Source organism: Monodon monoceros, unplaced genomic scaffold (genome assembly GCF_005190385.1).
Source record: "Monodon monoceros isolate NGI ecotype Baffin Bay Population unplaced genomic scaffold, NGI_Narwhal_1 Super_Scaffold_6, whole genome shotgun sequence".
In the NCBI taxonomy this organism is placed as follows: domain Eukaryota; kingdom Metazoa; phylum Chordata; class Mammalia; order Artiodactyla; family Monodontidae; genus Monodon; species Monodon monoceros.
The window spans coordinates 87864369-87887181 of NW_021703783.1; positions in this window are offsets into that span (position 1 = coordinate 87864369).

The window sequence follows — 22813 nt, forward strand, 5'->3', positions numbered from 1 at the left end:
TTTTTTGATGATGGCCATTCTGACTGGTGTGAGATGATATCTCATTGTAGTTTTGATTTGCATTTCTCTAATGATTAATGATGTTGAGCATTCTTTCATGTGTTTGTTGGCAGTCTGTATATCTTCTTTGGAGAAATGTCTATTTAGGTCTTCTGCCCATTTTTGGATTGGGTTGTTTGTTTTTTTGTTATTGAGCTGCATGAGCTGCTTGCAGAGAGATTGCACTCCTGCTGCCTGCCTGTGGGCTTTCACTTAAGACCAGGTATCTGGGAACTGATGTGTCAGGCAGGCAGCCAGCCATGCCCCAGTGCCCCACAGAACAGAGCTGGCTTGCTACTCTCCTTAACCCTGCCCAGGTCGTTTCTTACCTGAAGGTCCATTTCCTGGTTCAGTTACACAGATGTGTAGCTGGGGAGGTAGAAGCAATCCTGTGGTCTGTTCCTTCCTCTACACAAACTTGCTGTGTGATCTTGGGCAAGTTCATGTGACTCTCTGGACTGCAGTCTCTTCATGATAGTAAGAACCATTTACTGAATGTCTTTAATGAATTCAATTCAGGCCCATTCTAATCCATCTAACAACCCAGTAGGGAAGGCTTTATTCATTTTATGTTCAAAGAAGCAGGCTCAGAGAGGTGAAGTGACTTGTCCAAGGTTGTATAGTTGATATGCAGTGGAACTTGGACTTAGAGTGTAATAAGGAAGAACAAATCTGACTCCATATTAGATCTGTTTCTTTTTCCTTTGTATTCTATTACTTGGACTACAAGTTAAAAATGTTGACTTTAGCCTGAAATATACAGGATAGTCCATTCTCAAGGGCATAACATTGTCCATTCATATAGAGATAAAAAGTTGCCGAACAGAGAATAACATTTGTCTTGTTGGAGGTTTATAGGAACATCGTGGCCAGACCTCTGTGGACTGCTGCAAGAAAAAAGGATTCTGACACCAAGAAGTTTGAAACAACCAACCACATCCCTTCCCCTTTCAGTATAAAATAAGCCTGAATTCTAACTTGGGTAAGATGGTTCTTTGGGACACTAGTCCACCATCTTCTCGGTCTGCTGGCTTTCTGAATAAAGTCACTATTCCTTGCCCCAACAACTCGTCCCTTGATTGATTAGCCTGTCATGTGGTGAGCAGTATAAGCTTGGACTTGGTGACAAGAGCAGTGTGGAAGAATGGGAAGAACTAGAAATACAGTGATATCAATCCAGATACTGCTAGTACATATGGGGTATCCTTGGGCTGGTCCCTTCTGTCAAGTGGGAAAGCCTTTCATATGAAAAAAACTTTACATTTAATAGTCTGTAATGCAGTGGTTCCCAAACATGCCTGCACATCTGTCTCACCAGAAGCTTAATCAAAACAGATTCCTAAACTTTAACCCAAGCTTAGAGAATCCCAGATCTCTGTGGATGGGACCTGGGAATCTGAAGTTGAACAAGTTCATGTCTGACACATGGAACAATGTGCAAAGTACTGCAGTTTCACTGGTTATCATGTTCTCTGAGATCCTGCCTGTGTTAGTCAAGTGTGCCAGGTTACAGAGTAACAAACAAATCCCAAATTTTGTGGCATGACTTAACACAACCGAAGTATATTTCCTGCTCCTGTAATGTCTATTGTCAATGTGGGTACCTCTCTAGAGCAGCTGTCCTCCATGTGGTGGCTGCCATCCTACGTCTTGACTTAAAGCACCTCCATGGCAATACATGCTCCTATGATGCTGCTTGGCATGGGAAGAGAGCCCTGGCAATGGGACACTTCCACTCCAAAGTGCATGTACCACTTCTGCTTATATTTCACTGTTCAAAGTAAGCCCTACTGGCCAATCCTAATGCTCTACTTTAGGCAAATAAGGGCACTCATCCCTGTGTGCCCCAAAGTAGAGATGAACTGGGTATTGGTAAACAGTAGAAATATCTATTACAATGACCTCATGGAGCTGCTTGGGTAACGCCCTCGTCTTCACCTGATTGGACAAATGGGAAAAAAGGAGGAAGGTCAAAGATCCAGGAATGATTTTTCATGGTGATAATAGCTGCTTATTCATTTACTTGTTCATTCATTCATTCCAAGAATACTCTCTGAGCCCTACTATGTGTTTGGCACTGGACCACAGAATGAAGAAACAGTGATGAATCATACACAGACCACTGAACTTAAGGCATTTGGCCAAAGGCAAAAGGCAGACATAAATGGTTGATGAGGATAAACAGCCACCAATGAAGACAAGAGCAGAGAGGATTTTCTAGATGAGGGAACATCATGTATGAAGCCATGGAGACAGGAAACAGATGAGGGTGCTCACATGCCTATGAAATTTTGTATAGCCTGGCCTTTGGGTAAGAGTAAAAAAAGACTGAAAGATAAGGCTTGGGTGGGGCAGTGAAGGTTAAAATCAGGAGAGAGTGAAAACTATGGGGGTGGGGAACAGTGAGAAAATGTTGGAGGTGCTACACATTTTCATCCATGTTACTTCTGTCCTTTTGTTGTGGTGGAAAACATTTCACTTTTGGATAGACTTGAGTTAGAATAACAACTGTCAGTTACTGAGTGACTTTGGACAGGGTACCCAAATTCCCCAGACCTCAATTGCCCCGTTTGTAAAGTAGGTTATTTGTACAGACATGGGAGTGTCCCACTAAAACCTCCCTTCAAGAGAGAACCTGCTGTGAGGGGTGGAGTTGGCTGACAGCTCCCAGTTGAGACACCTTCAGGACCCATTGAAGCATTTTTATGTTGAGGTCACAGTCGCCTTGGGCTGTTGCCAGCCAAGGATTGAGTACCTGGGGGACTACACCAGGGTCAATCCTTACCCTGACCCTGGAAGAAATCTCATGCAGATACCACAACTTTTTTGAGTTCCTTTCATTCTCAAGAGTAATTTCATTTTGGCAATTAAACTATTCAATCCAATCTAGTGTTTTAGGCTGAACCATGAGAAGTTGCCAGTATTTGATAATTTTTGATCTATGTAAAGGACGATTTCACATGGTTCAAACTAATAATGCAGTGTAAAGCCAAACATAATTCAAATTTAAACCCATCCCCTCCCTCAGGTGGAAACTGACCCCTAGTGGGTACAGAGTATGGTTGGCTTTTGTCTTTCTCTTGATCACCTTTTACTCCACTGGGAATGTGCTGCTTCTGTCACCTTTAGGGTCAGCCCAAATGAAGAGGGGAGTAATTTCATGTGGCTGACATTGTTGGAAGCTAATGTTGGATTCTAGGCTTGGTGAACAGTTAAAACTGACTTCTCTTTCTTGGATCACTTTTGTGTGTTTTCCTTGGGATTTTCCATCAGGGCAATTCCTTTACTGAAGCTAACTTGTTCTCTGAGGGACAATCTTGTGTTTCCCATGAGTCCTTGGTCTTCTGGTAGTTCATCCTCTGGTTGGGTGCCTCTGGATATCCTCATGGACAGGATTCTTCAGAGACACTCTAGGCAATCTCTCTCAGTTGTGACTGATATCTGGTCCAAGAAAATACATGCCTCTGTCCCACCATCAGTGAAAGGATGGCTTTCACCCAGTAGAACTCTACTCACAGTCGACTCGGCTGCTCATGCCATTCTAATGCTCTCCTAATCTCCAGGGACATGGCCAAGTTCTCTCTGTAATACCATTAATCTTCTATTATCTAATTTAATGTCAACACTTACAGCCCTTTCCCTCCATCTTGAGGGGGAAAAGGAAAAGAGACCCTATGGCATTCCAACAGCCCTCTCCAAAGGGCTCCGCTCTCTAAATATTTGCAGCTCAGCAATTTTACAGGCTGGAGGTAAGGGACTTTGCTGGCAGAACCAGTTTTATCATGTCTTTTCTATGTCCCATATGGGGAATATGGCATCTCATTTTAGGATATGGGGGTACCTATCACCTATTATACATTTTAAGCCTTTGGGATCTCTATTGAAACTCTGAGACAACAGAAAGAGCTACCTTTGACATTTGGTTTCACTTATATACAGTCCAGCCTTCCCAGTCATTCCATTTCAGAAGTGACAGCACAGCACGGGAAATTCTGCAAAGTACCGCTGCTTCTGAGCCCATTAGGTGAAGTTTCAGGAAACAACTTGGCTGCCTGTTAGAAGATTTTGATCAGCTTAGCCTTTCAAAAAGATGATTTACAAGAGCAGTGTGTGTGTGAGGGAGACTTTCAAAGTCAGATTTCTGCTAGACAAGGTTGTTCAAACGTATATTGACTGGGACTTCCCTGGTAGTCCAGTGGTAAAGAATCTACCTTACAATTCAGGAGACAAGGGTATAATCCCTGGTCAGGGAACTAAGATCCCACATGCTTCGGGGCAACAAAGCCCATGCGCTGCAACAACTGCGCTGGCGTGCCTCAACTAGAGAGCCCATGTGCCGCAAACTACAGAGCCCATGTGCTCTGGAACCCGTGCGCCACAACTACAGAGCCCACGCTCCCTGGAACCTGTGCACCACAATGAAAGATCCCATGTGCTTCAACAAAGATTCCGTGTGCTGCAACTAAGACCCAAAGCAGCCAAAAATAAATAAAATAAATTAATAAATAATAAATAAATCTTAAAAAAAAATGTATATTGACTAACTGACCAACCATTTACAGGACCGGATTATTTAAACATGACAGCTGCTAACAGGGTTTGATGAACATCAAACCTCATTTCTATCTTTTTTTTGAATGACGTTGCACAAAGAATCCAAACCTCATGGGGAACAGGGAAAAGCACAGTAAAATTCTAGGATTCCTGACTTTTCCACCGTCAGATAGATGATGTAGTATAGTTGCTTAGGGCCCAGGTTTCAGGGTCAAACAGACCTAGGTTTGAATTCCTGCTCCCCTACTTACTAACTGTGTATCATTGGTCAAATTTGCCTTATCTGAAAACTCTAATTTATAGGGTTCACTTCACTATTAAGCAAGGCAAGTTACTAGTGCTGTGCCTTGGACATTTTAAACACTTATCACCAAAATAGTTATTATTGCCAACATAGTAGTTGTGGACCCAAGAGTCATACTACCCAGGTTTGAATCTCAACTATGCTACTAACCAGATTTGTGGCCTTGTCCATAAAAGGTGGTATTAATAAAACCTATCCTTATCTCATAGGGTTGTGGAAAGTATTAACCTGAGTTAATAAATACAAAACACATAGAATAATACCCAGATCATAGAAGACTCCCAGAAATTGTTAGCTGTTACTATTGTTACTAAGGTCCTCTTTGTAGTGTTTTCCCCCAGGAATTGCAAAAATTGGAAAATACGGTGTATTCAACCATGTAAGAAATGCTTAATTTCTTCCCTCTTCTACCACTTCATTAAAGTGGATCAAAGGTACTCATGACTACAAATCAGGATTCCTGACTGAGGGGGACGGAAACCCCAGCAGTGTTATCAGACTAATTCTAATCAAAGCAAACACTTTTGGCATTTTTGTTAACCAATGAAGCATTATCCCTCCAATTGCCTTTAAAAATTTTTGAAACAACACTGAAATGTTCCAAAAGATTACAAACACAGTACAAACGCTTTTCTTCTAAACTTTTGAGAGTGAGTTGGCAACCTGAGGTCCAATTACCTCAGAATACTTTGGCATGTATCTCCTACAAACAGTGGCATTCTCCTACATTACCACGAGCTATCACTCAAATCAGGAAGGTAGAATAAATATCAATACGTCACCACCACCTGCTCCACAGACCCATTCAGATTTCTCCAATTGTCTCTTATAGCTAAAAGACTGACGTAAATCATGCATTGCATCTAGTTTCATGTGATTTTGGTCTTCTTCTGTCATTTCTCAACCTTTCTTTGACTCTCATGACCTTGACACTTTTGAGAGTACCGGTCATTTATTTTGTAGGATGTCTCTCAATTTGGTTTTATATTCTATTTCCTTATGATTAGACTCAGGTTCTGCATTCTTGGCAGAAATATTGCAGAAGTGATGCTACATTCTTCTCACTGCATCCCATCAAGGGTTGGATGATTCCATTTGTTTATCTGACCTCTTGATTAAGGTGGTGTCTGTCAGGCTTCCCCACTGTAAAGTCACTACTCTTCCTTTTGTAACTAATGAGTATTTTATGGGAAAGTGTTTTGACATTACGTAAATATGCCGTTGTCTTCACAGTTTTAAGTTATTTTTATGAGTATGGATTCATGTTTTTCTATTTTATTTGGTGTATTATAATCTATGACTATCATTACTTATTTGGTTACTCAAGTTGTTCCCAGTTTGGCCAGTGGGGTTCCATTCAAGCTGGGTTTTACACCCCTTTAAAATGTTCCTATTATTCCTCTCTGTCACAAGATGTTTCAGTCTCATCTTGTATTTTCCCTGCCCCACTCCTGAAATTAGCTATTTGCCTAGGAGTTCAGGTTTCTTTTACTGGAGAATGGTATTAAGAAACCAAGATATGAGCTCTAGGTGTGTTCATTGCTACTGGGATGTCACTACACCCACATCTTCTTGGTGGACAGAGCCAGGGGATGTATGTGTGTATATTCACACATTTACATTTATTTCTGTCTGTATTAAAGACCACGAATTCGTTCTGATTGTAATTCAGCACCACAGTTTTCATTCTAATTTTCTGCCTTTCTGTATTTGTATGTCCCTTCTCCAAATGGTTCCCGCTATCCTTACTCTGTTTACTTATTTGATCAATCCCTCGGCACAACTAATCTCCTACCTCCTCTCCCTCCTCCAGAGCAGATGGTACCCACACTCCTTTTGAATTCCAACACCCTGTGCAGGACCACCCCCTGTTTGGACACCTCTTCACTCTGCTGTGTCTTGGATACCCCAGAACCGGGCTTCCGCAACACATAAGTATTCTCCTGAGAGTTGTGCTTGGGGTTTGAGAGCCCCTGCCAGGCACCCCTCCTCATTTTGGTCACTCTCTGAGTCTCCACTGTAAGCTAATCTCCTCACCTCACTCCATGTGACACTCCCCATAGCCTGCCCTTCCTGGGGCTCATGCCCTCCTTCCTGCTCAGATTCTCACTTCCTAGGCTGGGCAATTCCCCTTCCCTACCTGAAGAGACATTCTCATCCCACCTGGACCCTGAGGGCTGCTTCTCTTTGTGGATGCCCCTCTTACCACACTTGGGATGACTCCTCTGTTGTGGACAACCTCCACACATGCTCAAGGCCCTGACACTTCACACCAGGCTGCCCCTTTGCTGGACGTGCTCCTCGCTTGGTTGGACTCAGGTTACTCTGCTCAGGGAAGCCCTCACACGTGGCCCTTCCCTGCTCCCTGGTCTTGGCCCGGGACTCGAGCACCACAGCTTTCTCCCCTTTCGATACAGATGCCTATCCTCTTGTGTCCCACCTAATAGACTTAGGACTGAATTATTCAGCAAAGAATGAGCAAGCAAGGGGAGGAGGTGGAAAAAAAGGGGAAGAAGAAGAAGAAAGAAATATGTGAGGAAAGAAATAGATCTTTAACAACCAAATGGCATTTTCACCAATACATGGATAAATGAACAAAAAGTTTAGATCCTCTAATACTTTTGGGAAGTATCATTTAATAGAAAATCATAGACTTTAAAAAAAGAGTTATTTCAGGGCTTCCCTGGTGGCACAGTGGTTGAGAGTCCGCCTGCTGATGCAGGGGACACGGGTTCGTGCCCGGGTCTGGGAAGATCCCACATGCCACGGAGCGGCTGGGCCCGTGAGCCATGGCCGCTGAGCCTGTGCGTCCGGAGCCTGTGCTCCGCAACGGGAGAGGCCACAACAGTGAGGGGCCCGTGTACCACACACACACACACACACACACACGAGTTATTTCAAAATATTTCCATGCAGGCAGGGTTTTGTTTTGTTTTGTTTTGTTTTCTCTTCTCTTTGCTCTTTATTCATTCATCAAACTTTCCTGGGAGCAAACATTCCTGAACGCAAAGAAATTGATGTGGTTGTCTCTGTCACCATGGAACTATACTTGGAGGGGATGTGGGGGGAGAGATGGAATAGCTGTTAAATGAGTGAATTAATTTGCTTAAATTAATAAGGAGGTTTTTTTTTACCATCTTCATTGGAGTATAATTGCTTTACAATGTTGTGTTAGTTTCTGCTGTATAACAAAGTGAATCAGCTATATGTCCACATATATCCCCATATCCCCTCCCTCTTGCATCTCCCTCCCGCCCTCCCTATCCCACCCCTGTGGGTGGTCACAAAACACCTAGCTGATCTTCCTGTGCTATGTGGCTGCTTCCCACTAGCTATCTATTTTACATTTGGTAGTGTCTATATGTCAATGCCACTCTCTCACTTCGTCCCAGCTTACCCTTCCCCCTCCCCGTGTCCTCAAGCCCATTCTCTATGTCTGCAATTGACCTAAGTCTATTGCTTCATCTTTCTTTTTTTATTAGTTTTATTGGAGTATAGTTGTTTTACAATGTTGTGCTAGTTTCTGCTGTGCAGCAAAGTGGATCAGTTATACATATACATATAGCCACTCTTTTTTTAGATTTCCTCATCTTTCAAATAGGATCAAAGTCCTACCCCAACCAATGTTGCAGAGGTGCTATAAGGATCAAATAAGATAATAAATGTGACGTCTCTCTAAACGTTAGTGTTATCTAAGGGGAAAGAATAAAATCCTCAAGATAGCAGCTCAATTTTCCACATACACAGGAACCACTTCATTCCAATAACTGCTGTTATTGTTCTCTAGGGAAAAGAGCCCAGGGCCCCAATCCATCCTTCTTCCACTCTTATCTTGGTCCTCCCTAAAGAGGTAGCAGGCTCAAGGTCACGACACTCCCCCATTAGGGAGGAAGAGTTGGAAGGGGAGCGCTGATCGTATTCCAGCCTATTTTATGAGGACCATGACCCCGATGGGTAGAACTTTCAAGGGAATAAAAGGATGGTACACATGCCCTTCTCTTTCTTCCTTCTACAAGTCGATGATGGTACAGTCTTACTTTTCTCTTTCTCTTCCTTTTATCCATTTTCTTTTCTTCCAGGAGACAGTGTGTCCTATAGATGCTGCCCCAGGCTGAGAGGTCTGTGGCAGGCCAAGCAAGGTTGGCTCTATGCTATGGAGCAAACATTCTTTTTTCCTCTGTATCTTTATCTGTGGTGCCTCTATGTTCATCGAAGAAACTAGGATACATATTTGAACAATGGGAGGAAATAGAGTATACCTTCAGCTTGATTGATGTAAGGCTATATTTAGAGCTAACAAGTATAGGAAAAAAGAGCTCCTACATGATTACTAGAGTTCGACTCTCATGTAAGTTCCCTGCCTTGTTCTTATTTCTTTGTGTATATAGTTCTTCTAAGACCTATAGGTAGGAGATGCGGCTTGTCCAAGCTGGAGGTTGGAGGGTCCTGAGTTTTCTTCTTTCATCCATTAACTATTTATCAAGCTCCTATGTGCTAGGCACTTTTCAAAGATGCTGATATATAGTGGTGAGCTTATGAGATATGGTTTTTCTCCTCTAAAACTTGAAGTCAAATGAAGGAGTAGACCTTCAACAAGGATACCACTTGTAAAATTACAAATTACATCACTTGAATACATGGCATTTAAACTAAGTAGAAATCAACCAGGTAGAGTTCAAAGAAACTTGTGTCAGGCAAGAAGCAACAGCGTTGTATAAAGACCCTGGGCAAGAAATAATTTGGTAGGTTCAAGGGACTAAAAAAAGGATGTGGTGGCTTGAGAGCAGGGAATAAGGGGAAATAAAAGCCTGAAACAAGACTGGAGAGATAGGCAGCTGCCAGGTCACGGTGGTCTTGCAGGCTGGTAAGAATTTCAGGCTTTATCCTAAGTATAAAAGAACCATTGAAAGATCTTAAGCGAAAGAGTGGCTTAATTTATTTTAAAGATCTTCTTGCCACTTTGTAGAAAATGAGTTGAAAAGGAGCAAGATTAAAAGGCAGTAGGCCATTAAGGGACTATTGCAATCATCTAGATGTGAAATGATGGTATCTCGTACCAGGAGTGCGGTGGAAAGTCTCCCATCCTTCATTCTCAGCAGACCCAGGCCAGGCTGAGGTGGTAAAAGCCCATGAGGGGTTTGAAGACATGGCTTCAGCCTCATTTGATCAAGCTCCTGACTTTCGGTCAAACCAGCCATACTAAAATATGATTTTCCCCCTTATCTGAGAATCAAACTCATTATCCTTTGTAATAGTTGGGGATATTTACTGATTCATCATTCTGCGTATTATAGAGGGCATCTGAGGTGTTTCACCTCTTGGTATTCATGTCCCTCTGTCATCGTCTGCCCCAAAACATCGACTGCAAACCGGACGTATTAATTCTCTTCTAATGAATCGAATACAGAAGGGTCAGGCGTCACTTCAGATGTTAGACCCCATTAAGACTGTGGCTCGCTCTCTCTGAGGGAAGCCAGCTGCCCTGTTGTGAGCTGCTCTATGAACAGTCCACATGGCAGGGAAGTAATCTCTCTACCCAGTAGCCAGTGAGGACCTGAAGCTGGCCAGCAGCCACAGAAGTGAGCTTGGGAACAGATCCTAGCCCAGTAAAGTCTTGACTGTAGCCCCAGATAACACCTTGATTACAACCTAGTGAGAGTTGCTGAGCCATTGGCACCCAGCTAAGGTGTGCCCAGAGTCCTCACCCACAGGAACTGTGAGATAACAAATGTTCCTTGCCTTACACTGAAAATTTGGGGGGAAATTTTTTATACAGCCGTGAATACCTAACACAGCAACATTATGAAATGTCTCATGTATTTGTGAATTGTCTTTAAAACAGTCTTGGTATTTGTACACCTGTCTTCTACAGCCACATGAGCGGTTCCATTCCCCTCAGGACAGTAGTGACCAGCCGCATGGCAAAACATTCCTGGAGACTTTGTTTACAGACCTAAGAGAACCCTAGAGACCAATGTCCAGCCCTCTCAGAGATGAATAAGTGGAGACTCAAAGAAGAGGCAAATCTTTCAACTCACTGCTTTTAGCGTGGGGATAATGCCCTGGATCTTGTCATTTCTGGATTGATTTGGCATCTCTGTATTCTAGCTTTCAGGGCAATGAGCCAGAAACTCAGATCAGAAACTTGTAGATGGTATTCAGAGTGTTAGCACTGTACTAGTTTCCTATTGCTTCTGTAAAAAAATAACCACAAACAGTGGTTGAAAACAACACAGATTTATTATATTGCAGTTCTGGAGACCAGAAGTCTGAAATGAGTCTCACTGGGCTAAACTCAAGGTGCTGGTGGGGCTGAACTCATTTCTGAAGGCTCTAGGAGAAAACGTATTCACCTGCCTTTTCCAGCTTCTGAAGGCTGCCCACACACCTTAGCTTTTGGCCGCCTTCCATCTCCAAAGCCAACAACGGCAACCTGAGTCTTTTTCATTCTGACATGCATTTTCTTCTGCCTCCGTCTTCTGCATTTTAAAAACTCTTGTGATTACACTGGGTCCACCTGGATAATCCAGGATAATCAACCCATCTCAAAGTCAGCTGATCAGCAACCTTAATGCCCTGTCATGTATGGTGACGTTCTCACGGCTTCTGGGTATTAGGATGTGGACATCTTTGGGATGGAGGCATTATTCTCCCTACCATAAGCATGTTCCTCCTACCTCCCTTGGCACCTGTTGATTGCTGTGGAACTGTGGTAGGAACATCATTATTTACCAAATATGTATGTTCTTCCCTCTCTTCCTTTAAAGTTACATCTTCAGTGTGCCTCCTCAGGGTCCGTTACTTTGTGGACAAGCCGTTGACTGAATGTGTAACCAGAATTCCACTAGAGGCATTTCCAACCTCATTTCCACCTGAGTCAGTAGGTGGCAGATGGCCCAATTGGACTTTTGTGAAAACAGAGATCAATACTTGGAAATGTAAATGCTTGCTGGTATAAGGATAAGTCTAGACTTTCTGCTGGCAGTGGGTGATACCTGGTATGGGAATGGCCTCATGTTCTGCCATCCCAAGGACACATCTTATCTTCCTTTTCTGTGGGGTCTTTGTTAGTGGCTGAAACTCATTGGGCTTGTAAAATGAAGTATAAGATGGGAAAGGTAGAAGAAAAATTTCTTGGTTCAGGTGCATAATTCATGAAGCCTGAACATTAATATTAATGATCCTGTGCACCAAACGTAGGCAAATGAAATATGCAAAGGAAGATAAACTTGGAAGCTCAGAAACTTCAGGTCTTTCACACTTAGTTCCCCTGAGGGGATAGCTACAAAAGTATAGCCAGATTTGTACAGCAAATTATAACGTGCTAAGAACCTTCACATTTATTAATTTGCATAATGCTCACAATATCCCTGTGAAGAAGGGGAGGCAGGGAGGAGATTTCATTTTATGGATGGGAAAAGTGAGGGCCCACATAGTCGCGCAGTTTGAGCTAGAATTCAGGTGACCTGATTCCAAACCCCACGTTTCCTCCCTGACCTCACTCTGTTATGTTAGCTGTTACATGGTATAATTAAGATGACATACAAAGCCCTCTTTATGTTAAATAAAGCAAGAAAACCAACAACAGTAAGTAAAACTACTGTACCAAGAACATTTTGAAACCTCTGTCTTGTAAAATTTTTCTCTATAAAATGAGAAATAAATAGGACTCATTGCATACATGTCTTGGGTGATTACATGAAGTAATGTACAAATAAGAGTCAACATGGTGATTGAAAATAGTAATCACTCAGTGAATGGCAGTTATTACAAGAACTAAGTAGCTAAATAACATGGGTTTTCAGGCAAAAGCACCTTTATTTACTTATTCATTCGACAAATATTTATTGAGCTTCCGTTTTGAACAGCTTTTCTGTTTAATATGGATGAGTATGGATGTATGTATATACCTGTGAAACCATCGCCATAAGGGAATAGACATCCATTACCTCTAAAAGTATCTTGAGTTCCCCCACCTTTTTTTGTGGTAAGAACACAACATCTTTAATGAGCATTATTAACTATAAACTATGCAGAACTTCTGCTACATACTGCATGCCTGTTCTGAACACTGGGGTTATAGTAGTGAATGAAAGAGACAAATATGCTTCTCCTCTACGTTTTCTTGCAGGAGGTTGACAATTAACAAATAAGAAGAGTAGTCTGCTGGTAGTAAAATGGAGATAAATAAGGCAGGGTAAGAGGGGTATGGAGTTCAAGAGGGACAAGAAAATTCTCTCTGAGGAAGTGATATTGATCCACAGGAAGTGTTTTCCATGTCTGGACCACTCTTCCCCATAGGCTCTCTTGGGGAAGAGCGGTCCAGACATGGAAAACAGCAAATTCCAAGTTGCTGAGACAAGAGGTGTTTAGCAGCTCAGAATTCTGGCTTGCATCTTGGGATTTTCATTAAGGCTCAAACTCAAGGTATCGTGTGTTTCCGCTCTCCACCACCACCACAAGACTGCTAGCATTTGCTTCCCAAATCTCCCAGTAAGACTCCTGGAAGAACACAGAATTTCACCTTTCACATCCTATTCCAGGGCACCACCTTTTTACCATGAAACTGGTTCTGTAGATTCTCCACCAGATCTACATCCTGCCTTTGCTTAGGCTCAGCAGAAAAATCCCTTCTACATCCTTATCGTGGCATCATTGTATTCTAACTACCTATTTATTTAATTCAACAAATATTTATGGAACATCTGCTATGTGCTGACGCTGTTCCAAGCATGGATATACACTGTTTATCCATCTCCTTTTACTTATGGTTAGTTCCTGGGGGGCAAAGATTGTGACTACTTCTTATGACAGTATCCTCAGCACCTTGGATTTCCTTAACAAAAAGCATGGGCTTAAGAGATACTTAGTGAATTAATCAAACTAAAATTCAGTGCCTTTCTTACTCTTCATATTTCCCTACCTTTTCATAAAAATAATGTTAAGTCCCTTATATTTTACGTCACTGACATTCATAAGGCTCTTTTGTATAAGTTATTCCATCAGGAATTAGAAGATATAAAAATGTTCAGTCACTTTAATTCAGTTATTATACTTTTAGGAAATTATTTCACGTACATAAAAAGAATCTAGTCAAACATTTGAATGCAAATATACCCTTTTAAGCATTATTTATGTTACTTGAAACTGGCCATGGTCTGTGTGTCCAGAAATAGAGTAACACTCATGTAAAATACGTTTCTTCCGATACATTTGCATTTTTTTTCTCCTTCTCCTCCTTCTCATTCTAATTTTTATCCTTATCTTCCATTCTATTTTCTTCTTTCAAATAAAGCTAAATTTTCCAGGACCCAAATGAAAGCTTGCCATTTTGAAAGCTGGTAACTGTAATTTTGAGGGAGAAAGCTAGGTCTAGCTTATAAAACGTTGTATACAGTTAATATTTTACTTTATTGAGACATGCACATTTCCTTGAAACTTTACCTATGGTTATTCTGGAGACGATTGACCCGGGTTTCCACCAACTGCCTGGGACAAGAGGATTAGGACCATTTTAAACTAAATTCTTAGCTAGACTTTCAACAGATAGAGTGACTTCTGACCACAGCTTTGTATGATGGTTGGTTTGTGTTTATAACTTCTCATGGGATACTTTTCCTCTCCATTCATTGCTACCATTTCTGGGCAAACTTCCTTTATTGCAAATTTCTTTGCAATCCTCCAGCATGTGTATTTCTAATTCTCTTGTACACTAAAGTATACTAAAGCTCTGTAGAGCCCAGCTTTATTGGGGACGTCCTGTGTGAGACATCCTCTTGTCTTGGGTGGACTCTGAGTTTTGTATTCTGTCTCTAAGCCCTGTAAGGCTGTAAAAACTTAAGTTTCACAAAGATCAGAAAAATGCCCTCTAGGCACAGGGCAGCTTCAATGCTACCCTTACATCTCTAGGTCCTTATTATAAGCATCACTGAACTTCTTGCCAGCTCAAAGTGCATTCAAAAAGGTATAAAAATGTTTTATCTAGCATTGACAGTTGTTTTCAGCAAGAGGGTTGGTAGCAGGGAGCTGGTAGGAGACACCTAGGTGACCATGATGCTGGAAAGAGAAGTCCCCCACTCAGTAAGAGAAAGAATTTGGACACAAATGAAATTTGCCTGTCACTAAGGGCCAATTTTTTGGTACAGCTTCTGAAACCTATTACATCTAATACCAGGGTAGTGATGGTTGTACTCTACTTCAATTGAGTCGGATTAGAATATGGGTGCTACCTTTATTTCTAAGAACTTATATGACTTTTCCTTATGACTTAGCTCCAGAATACAACTTTGTTTCTGCTCATTCCAAAGCCGAGAAAGCAGCTGAGCCTGGTGGCAGGAGGGCAGCAAAAAGTGGGATAAAGGGAGCAAGTGGGACTTGCTTCCTGGAGTGTTGTTTTCCCCCGTGAGTGATAATACGTGATTAACTAGTCCATCTTCCTGCTCCATTCACCTCCAACCTCTTTCTCTCTCCCTAGTCAAAGTGGGCAGCATTACTCTCAGAATCCAAGATTAATGGACTGTCACGTATTTATAAAAAATCTGTTTTTCCATTTCTTCTTCAGTAAGATACTCAGACACATTATGATGTGTAATACAAAACCCAAAAACACAGGTAAACATTTTACTTGCATTTCCTCAGTCTCCATCTGAAGAAAGCATCAACTTTTCCTGATGTCCTCTAAGAGGTTTACCATGGAAAAAAGGAAAGTTGTGCGGGCTGCATATTTTATTTACACAAGAGAGAACTAAATTTCTATGCATACCTGAAAGGAACAGGTGTCCTTCAAATGCATAGGTTGAGTCATTCAGCAACCCTTCTCATTGCCCATTTATCCTTTCACCTATACATCCACTAATTCAGTAAATCGTTCATACATCAATCTATCACCCATACAATATCTCCTTCCGTCCATTTATTTGTACCCATCCATCCTTCAGTTCATTCATCCAACCACAATTCTATCCATCAATATATTTTCCATCTCTCATTTATTTATCCATCTAACCATTCATCTACATGTTCACCTTACCTCTACCCATTTATCCATGTACCTATCAAGCCATCTCTTGATCTATCCATCAATCTATTCAAAAATATTTAAGCATCCAGTCTGCACAGAATGCCGAACTGGTCTGTATGTGAATAAAAAGATAACTACCACTACAATATAAGGCAAAATATGGCAAGTACTTTTTATAAACAAAATATTCAGGGAAATCTGAGATTGGAGCAATTAGTGTTTCAAAGGGAAGAGAAGGAGAAAGGTAATGAAGAGAATTGGCACTTGATTTGATGCCTAAATAATATGCAAATTATAACAGCTGGAAATTGCGGGGGTATAGTTAGGGCTCCTGGAGAGCACAGGGTTCCAGGAGTTCTTTCAATTCTCAGAGACCTCTATTCTTCCCAAATATATGATTCATAAGTTCCGCCTTGGCTTAAGCTATCTTAAACTTCCTTTCTGTCAGTTAGACTAACAGTGTCTTGACTCCCAAAAAAACTGGATTCCCCCATCTGATGAGTATCAACATGACGGAGTAGTGAGGAGCTTGAATTCTAAATTGGACAGAACTTCGTTGGTGGTAATAACTATTGTCTCATAAGGTTATCAGGTACCATTTAAAAATATTGGCTTATTGGAGGTGCTCACTAAATTGTTCTTATTATTCTTTTTTTTTTACATCTTTATTGGAGTATAATTGCTTTACAATGGTGTGTTAGTTTCTGCTTCATAACAAAGTGAATCAGTTACACATATACATATGTTCCCATATCTCTTCCCTCTTGCGTCTCCCTCCCTCCCACCCTCCCTATCCCACCCCTCCAGGTGGTCACAAAGCACCGAGCTGATCTCCCTGTGCCATGTGGCTGCTTCCCACTAGCTATCTACCTTATGCTTGGTAGTGTATATATGTCCGTGCCACTCTCTCGCTTTGTCACAGCTTACCCTTCCCCCTCCCCATATCCTCAAGTCCATTCTCTAGTAGGTCTTTGTCTTTATTCCTGTCTTACCCCTAGGCTCTTCATGACATTTTTTTTTCTTAAATTCCATAAATATGTGTTAGCATACGGTATTTGTCTTTCTCTTTCTGACTTACTTCACTCTGTATGACAGACTCTAGGTCCATCCACCTCATTACAAATAGCTCAATTTCGTTTCTTTTTATGGCTGAGTAATATTCCATTGTATATATGTGCCACATCTTCTTTATCCATTCATCCGACGATGGACACTTAGGTTGTTTCCATCTCCGGGCTATTGTAAATAGAGCTGCAGTGAACATTTTGATACGTGACTCTTTTTGAATTATGGTTTTCTCAGGGTGTATGCCCAGTAGCGGGATTACTGGGTCATATGGTAGTTCTATTTGTAGTTTTTTAAGGAACCTCCATACTGTTCTCCATAGTGTATTCTTTAATTTTTTATGTAAGATCTTCAATAAGTGGTCATGTAGCCTTTAAATAAGCCAGAATTCACTCTGATTTTGTCTGTTGTGTATCCTTGGACCTGACCACCATTATCCTCATTTATTAATTTATTAATTCATTCAGTAAACATTTAATGAATACTCACTTTGTGTCATATCTTACTGTGTTGTGCATTTTACATAGGATATCTTTTAATCCCAAAACCTATTAGAGGAGTATTATTATTCCTATTCTGAGGATAAAGAAATCGAGGCTCAAGGAGATATCTAAAGTCAAATGATTAGTAAGAGGTAGAGATGGGTTTCAACACCTGTGATGTAGATATTAGTGTAACACCTGTGATATAGATATTAGTACAGATCTTCCTCAACTTACAATGTGGTTACGTCCCGATGAACCCATCATAAATTTAAAATATTATTAATTGAAAATGTATTTTATGCACCTAACCTACCAAACATCACAGTTTAGCTAGCCTGCTTAAACATGCTCAGAACGATTACATTAGCCTACAGTTGGGCAAAATCACCTAACCCAAAGCCTGTTGTGTAATCAAGTGTTGAAAATCTCATGTAATTTATTGAATACTGTACTGAAAATGAAACACAGAATGGTTGTGTGGTACAGAATGGTTGTAAGTGTGTCACTTGTTTACCCTCATGGTTGCGTGGCTGGCTGGGAGCTGCTGCTGCCCAGCATCAGGAGAGAGTATCATACTGCCATCACTAGCCAGGGAAAAGACCAAAATTCAAAGTTCGAATGCTTATCTCTTTCACACCATCATAAAGTTGAAAAATCCTAAATTGAACCATCACAAATTGAGGATCATTTGTCCTTCCATGTTAGAGATGAAGAAGCCGAGAGTTGGAGAGTTTACATAACTTACCTAAGGTCACAGAGCTAGTAAGTGGCAGAACCAGACTGTGAACCCAAGTCCCTCTGTCTCCAAAGTCCACGTAATAATCACAGTGCCTATTTCACCTTGCAGGAGAGATGAGAGGAATGCGTCATCATTGTAATACAAGGATGAAAAGGGCTAACTGAACAACATAAGACAGGTACAGGGAGAGATCATGTCTTGCTGAGCAGGATTGGGGAGTACTTCCAACAGGAGGAGGCACTTAAGTTGAGCCTTAGAGATGAAGTCGACTAGGATGTACCAGAGTAGGTGGCTCTGAGCATCCTAGGCTTTGGGACAAAAGATGAAGTGTCACACCAGCAAGAATGAAACGTACAGGACAAAGGGTGAGCAAGCCAGTTAGGTTGGAAGTGGACATCCAGGATGGAGTAGCCCCTCACTTCTGCTTGTACATTTCTCAGATTTGTCGGCATAGTAGACAAAATCCTGAATATGGAGGTGGGAAATCAACCAATCAAAAAGAAAAAAATAGGCAAGATAGTGTATCTATTACAAAGGGTAAGACAAGGCTGCTTCCCTCTTGGTCCTATACTTTTCCTTTCTGTGAAGCATGAAGCCCAGGGCTTCTTGGACTAAGTGAAGGTGAGGGTATTAAAATTAACAGCCAGAGATGGCTTTAGCAAAATGGGAAAGAGAGTGGTGGAATTAAGGAACAGAATCAGCATTAGCACTGGATTCAGACTGTCTGGATTTAGAATTCTAGTTTTGCTGCGTACTGCCTGTGTGACCTCAGGCAAATGCCCTCAGCTCCCTGAGCCTTAGTTTACTCATCTTTCAAATGGGGACAATGGTACCTACCTCATAGGAATGTTTTGTGATGATCATAGGCATGAACCTAGCACATGGTAGCTATTCAATCAATACTAGTTTGACTCTCCAGCGTTAGGAGAAAAAAAGAAAAGCAAAGAAAAAAAGGTGATGATATAAACGGAGAGAAGAAGAACAAGGATTTAAAGTGGATGGCAAAGGTGGCAAGTGCCCTCCTGGGGATTGTGACTTCTGTGCTGTCTTAAGCGTTTTTCCCAGTTCTGCCCGCATGATATCCTGCAGCTCTGACTGTGTTTGGAGTTGGAATATCAAGCATTTTTGAGCTTTTACTGCAGCAATTAAGGGCTCTTAAAGCCATTCTTATGTATAATAAACTGAGCTACACCGGAGTTGCCAAAGTGAGGTTGCCATGTGGGGAACTCAGTTCTAACCACTGCAACCTATGGGAGCCTAAGGAAGCATGCTGGATTTGGTCTTCGGACCAACACTGTCGAATATAAATGTGATTTGAGCCATACATGTAATTTCACATTTTCCAGTAACCACATTAATAAAGCACAAACAGGAGACATTAATTTTAATAATATGTGTTAGTTAACCCAATATATACAAAACATTATCATTTCAATATTGAATCGGCATAAAATATTATTACTGAGATATTTTAAGCTCTTTTATCACATTGAGTCCTTGAACACTGGTGTGTATCTTACACTCACAGTCACATCTCAATTCAGCTACATTTTCAGTGCTCAGCAGCTACATGTGTCTACTGAACTGGACATCACAGCTATGAGTTCTGCCTCTGTAAGAAATAGCCAGGACAAGGCAGTGTGAACAGTATGGGTTCTATGGTGCCCTAGTTAGGGCCTCTCCTACTTTTCCCTTATGCTTTATCATTGTACATAGACATGGAGCAGGTCTCATCAAATGTCTGCCTGACCAGTCCTCACAGGACAGCTGCTGATCAGAGGAGACGTTCGTAAGGTGCCAGATACAGATTCCACCTGTCATCTGCCGAGGCTGCAGGTTGCCTGAGAGCAGTTTTATAGCACTGCTTCCCTCATCTGCCCGCTCACTTCTACACATGATCACTTACAGCTCTTCCCTTGCAAGCTCTCTTGGAAACATACCCTCCCTCCTTTCCCCCACTCCACTCATCCCCACTTTGAACAGAAGCAAAGGAAGGGAAAGCCCTTGTTATTTCAAATGAGGCTTGACGCAGCTTCACAAAGAGCATAAAATCAAACCATTTTCACAGGCAATCACACCCAGGCAGTTAAAACAAACTGAGAACTCAATTACAGCCCATTACTGTCGGATTTGGTGCGCTCCCTGTCTCTCCATATCCCCTTCCTTCTGGAAAAAGGGGTTGGGAAGGGGCAAAGGGCACCCAATTCTGTAGCCTGCTAATAGGCTGGGCTCACTGAAAAGGCCTTGGTTTCTCCAATCAATCCAAGTGGGAAAGACAACTGAACAATTCTGCTGCTATTTAAACAGCTGAGAAGTAAGTAATTATGTTGAAAAGCCCTAAGCAAAGATCCTTTCAACATTTGATTAGCAGCATGGACCAAAAAATGTATCTACAGTGTGTGTATATGGGTATCTGTGCATGTGTGTGCACACAAGTGTGTGTGTGTGTGCTCTCTTTCTCACACCCATATAGTGTGTACAGACATCAAATTTAATGGTAGTGAGAGTCAGAATAAAGCAAGAATCCAACTTCACATGGGCATCCTGAACATATCAAATTAATACCTCTGATGTAAAAGGAGGATAATAAAACCTCTACCATGCAGGGTTGTTTTAAAGACCAAACATGAGAGTTACTTATATAAGTTACTCCCTGATAGTTATTTATTGGATTATAGGTGGAGAGAGTGTAATGTGAACCAGACAGCCCTGGTTGATGGAATGGTAGAAAGAGCAACAAAGATCCCTCTAGGGTTATTTAGAGATGTGAGCATGTTCTGAAACTTCTCTCCCTGATCCAGGTGCATAGAAATTGTACATGAAATATTTTATATAATAATAAGAAGAACATGGCTGTATTCAAAGGCATTTAAAAAAGATAATGGAGAACCCAGAGTTGTAAGCCTGAAGCTAAACTATTATGAAATGTGGGGATTTGAATCAGATACAGGTAGCTGGGGTTGGAGACCCCTTTCCCAAATGGGGATGAGGACCAGGTACACCTCGTGCATGGAAAGGACTATATGTCTGTTCTCCATGTGAAGCCAGGGCCTGGACGGCCCATGAACTGAGACCATGATGCCTCTGCCTTCCCATGTCATATTGTGGCCAGGACCATGCCAGCAAGATGTGGCCGGTGGAAAGTGGGTTGATTTTTGAGCCTGCTACCTTCTTTTGCAAGTAGACCTAGGATTACACCATATGGGAGGGGAGGGAGTCCTTTTGCAGGACTAGATTTATGCACTCTCCAGTTTGCGCCTACTTCAGTCTGTTACACTTCTTTGATTAAAGAAGAACTGGGCTATCTTTTCCAACTCTGTGCCATTTCCACAGTGAAATAGTAATGTTAATAATAGTCATTCGTTCATTCATCACAGATCTTCTATTGTTGGCCAGATCCTATGCTGGAGAAACACAATCAAAATAGATCCAGTCCTTCTGCCCAATAATAACAGTAGCACAACAAAGCATTTGCTATTCATACCCTCTTTGAGCCCCATATCAACCCTGTGAGGGATGTTAATTCCCATGTATGTAACAAATAAGGCTACTCCAGGTCAAGTCACCTCCTCCAAACCACCTATTTAGAATACTGTGGGTGGAGGCTGGAACTCAGATCTTCTGATAACTTGTAAGAACCCAGAAGGTATCCCTGCAAAATAAAAGGGCTTAGTCTGGAGTGGGTGAGGACTATGGGGTTTCCTAGAGATAGTGAGGTATGAAAGAGGCAAAAGTTCTGAAGAATAAGCCCTTTCCAACTGGAAGGAAAGTGGGAAATGGAGTATATGGAACATGATGGGTAAGGAGTGAGATACTATTTCATACCCACTAGTATAGCTATAATTTAGGGGGAAAAAGAGGAAAATAACTAGTGTTGGCAAGGAATAGCAGTAATTGGAGCACCTTTCCATACATTGCTGGCGTGAACATAAAATGGTGTAGCCACTGTGGAAAACAGCTTGATGGTCCCTCAAAAAGTTAAACATATATATATGTATATATATATATGAATGGCCCAGGAATTCCTCTCTTAGGTATATAACCCCAAAATTGATAACAGATACTCATACAAACACACATAAATGCGTGTTCATAGCAATGTAATCCACCATAGCCAAAAGGTGGAAACAACCCAAATACCCATCAGCGGATGGGTGGATAAACAAATTATGGTATATATAATACATACAATGGAATATTATTCAGCCATAAAAAGGAATGAAGTACTGATACATACAACAATGTGTATATATGAACCTCAAAAACATTATGCTAAGGGAAATGAGCCAGAAACCAAAAGGTGACGTATTATATGATTCCATTTATATGACATATCAGAACCACAGGATCCATAGAGATGGAGAGAGAGAAGAGTGGTGACTTCCAGGGGCTTTGGAGAGGGGGAATGGGGAGTAATGGTTTAATGGATATGGGGTTTCCTTTTGGAGTGGTGAAAATGTTTTGGAACTAGATAGAGGTAATGGTTGCACAGCACTGTGAATGTGCTATACGTCACTGACTTGTTCACTTTTAAGTTATGTGAATTTCACCTCAACAGCAACAACAACAAAAACGAACAAGAAAATCCCAGCCTCTCTGGCCCCAAA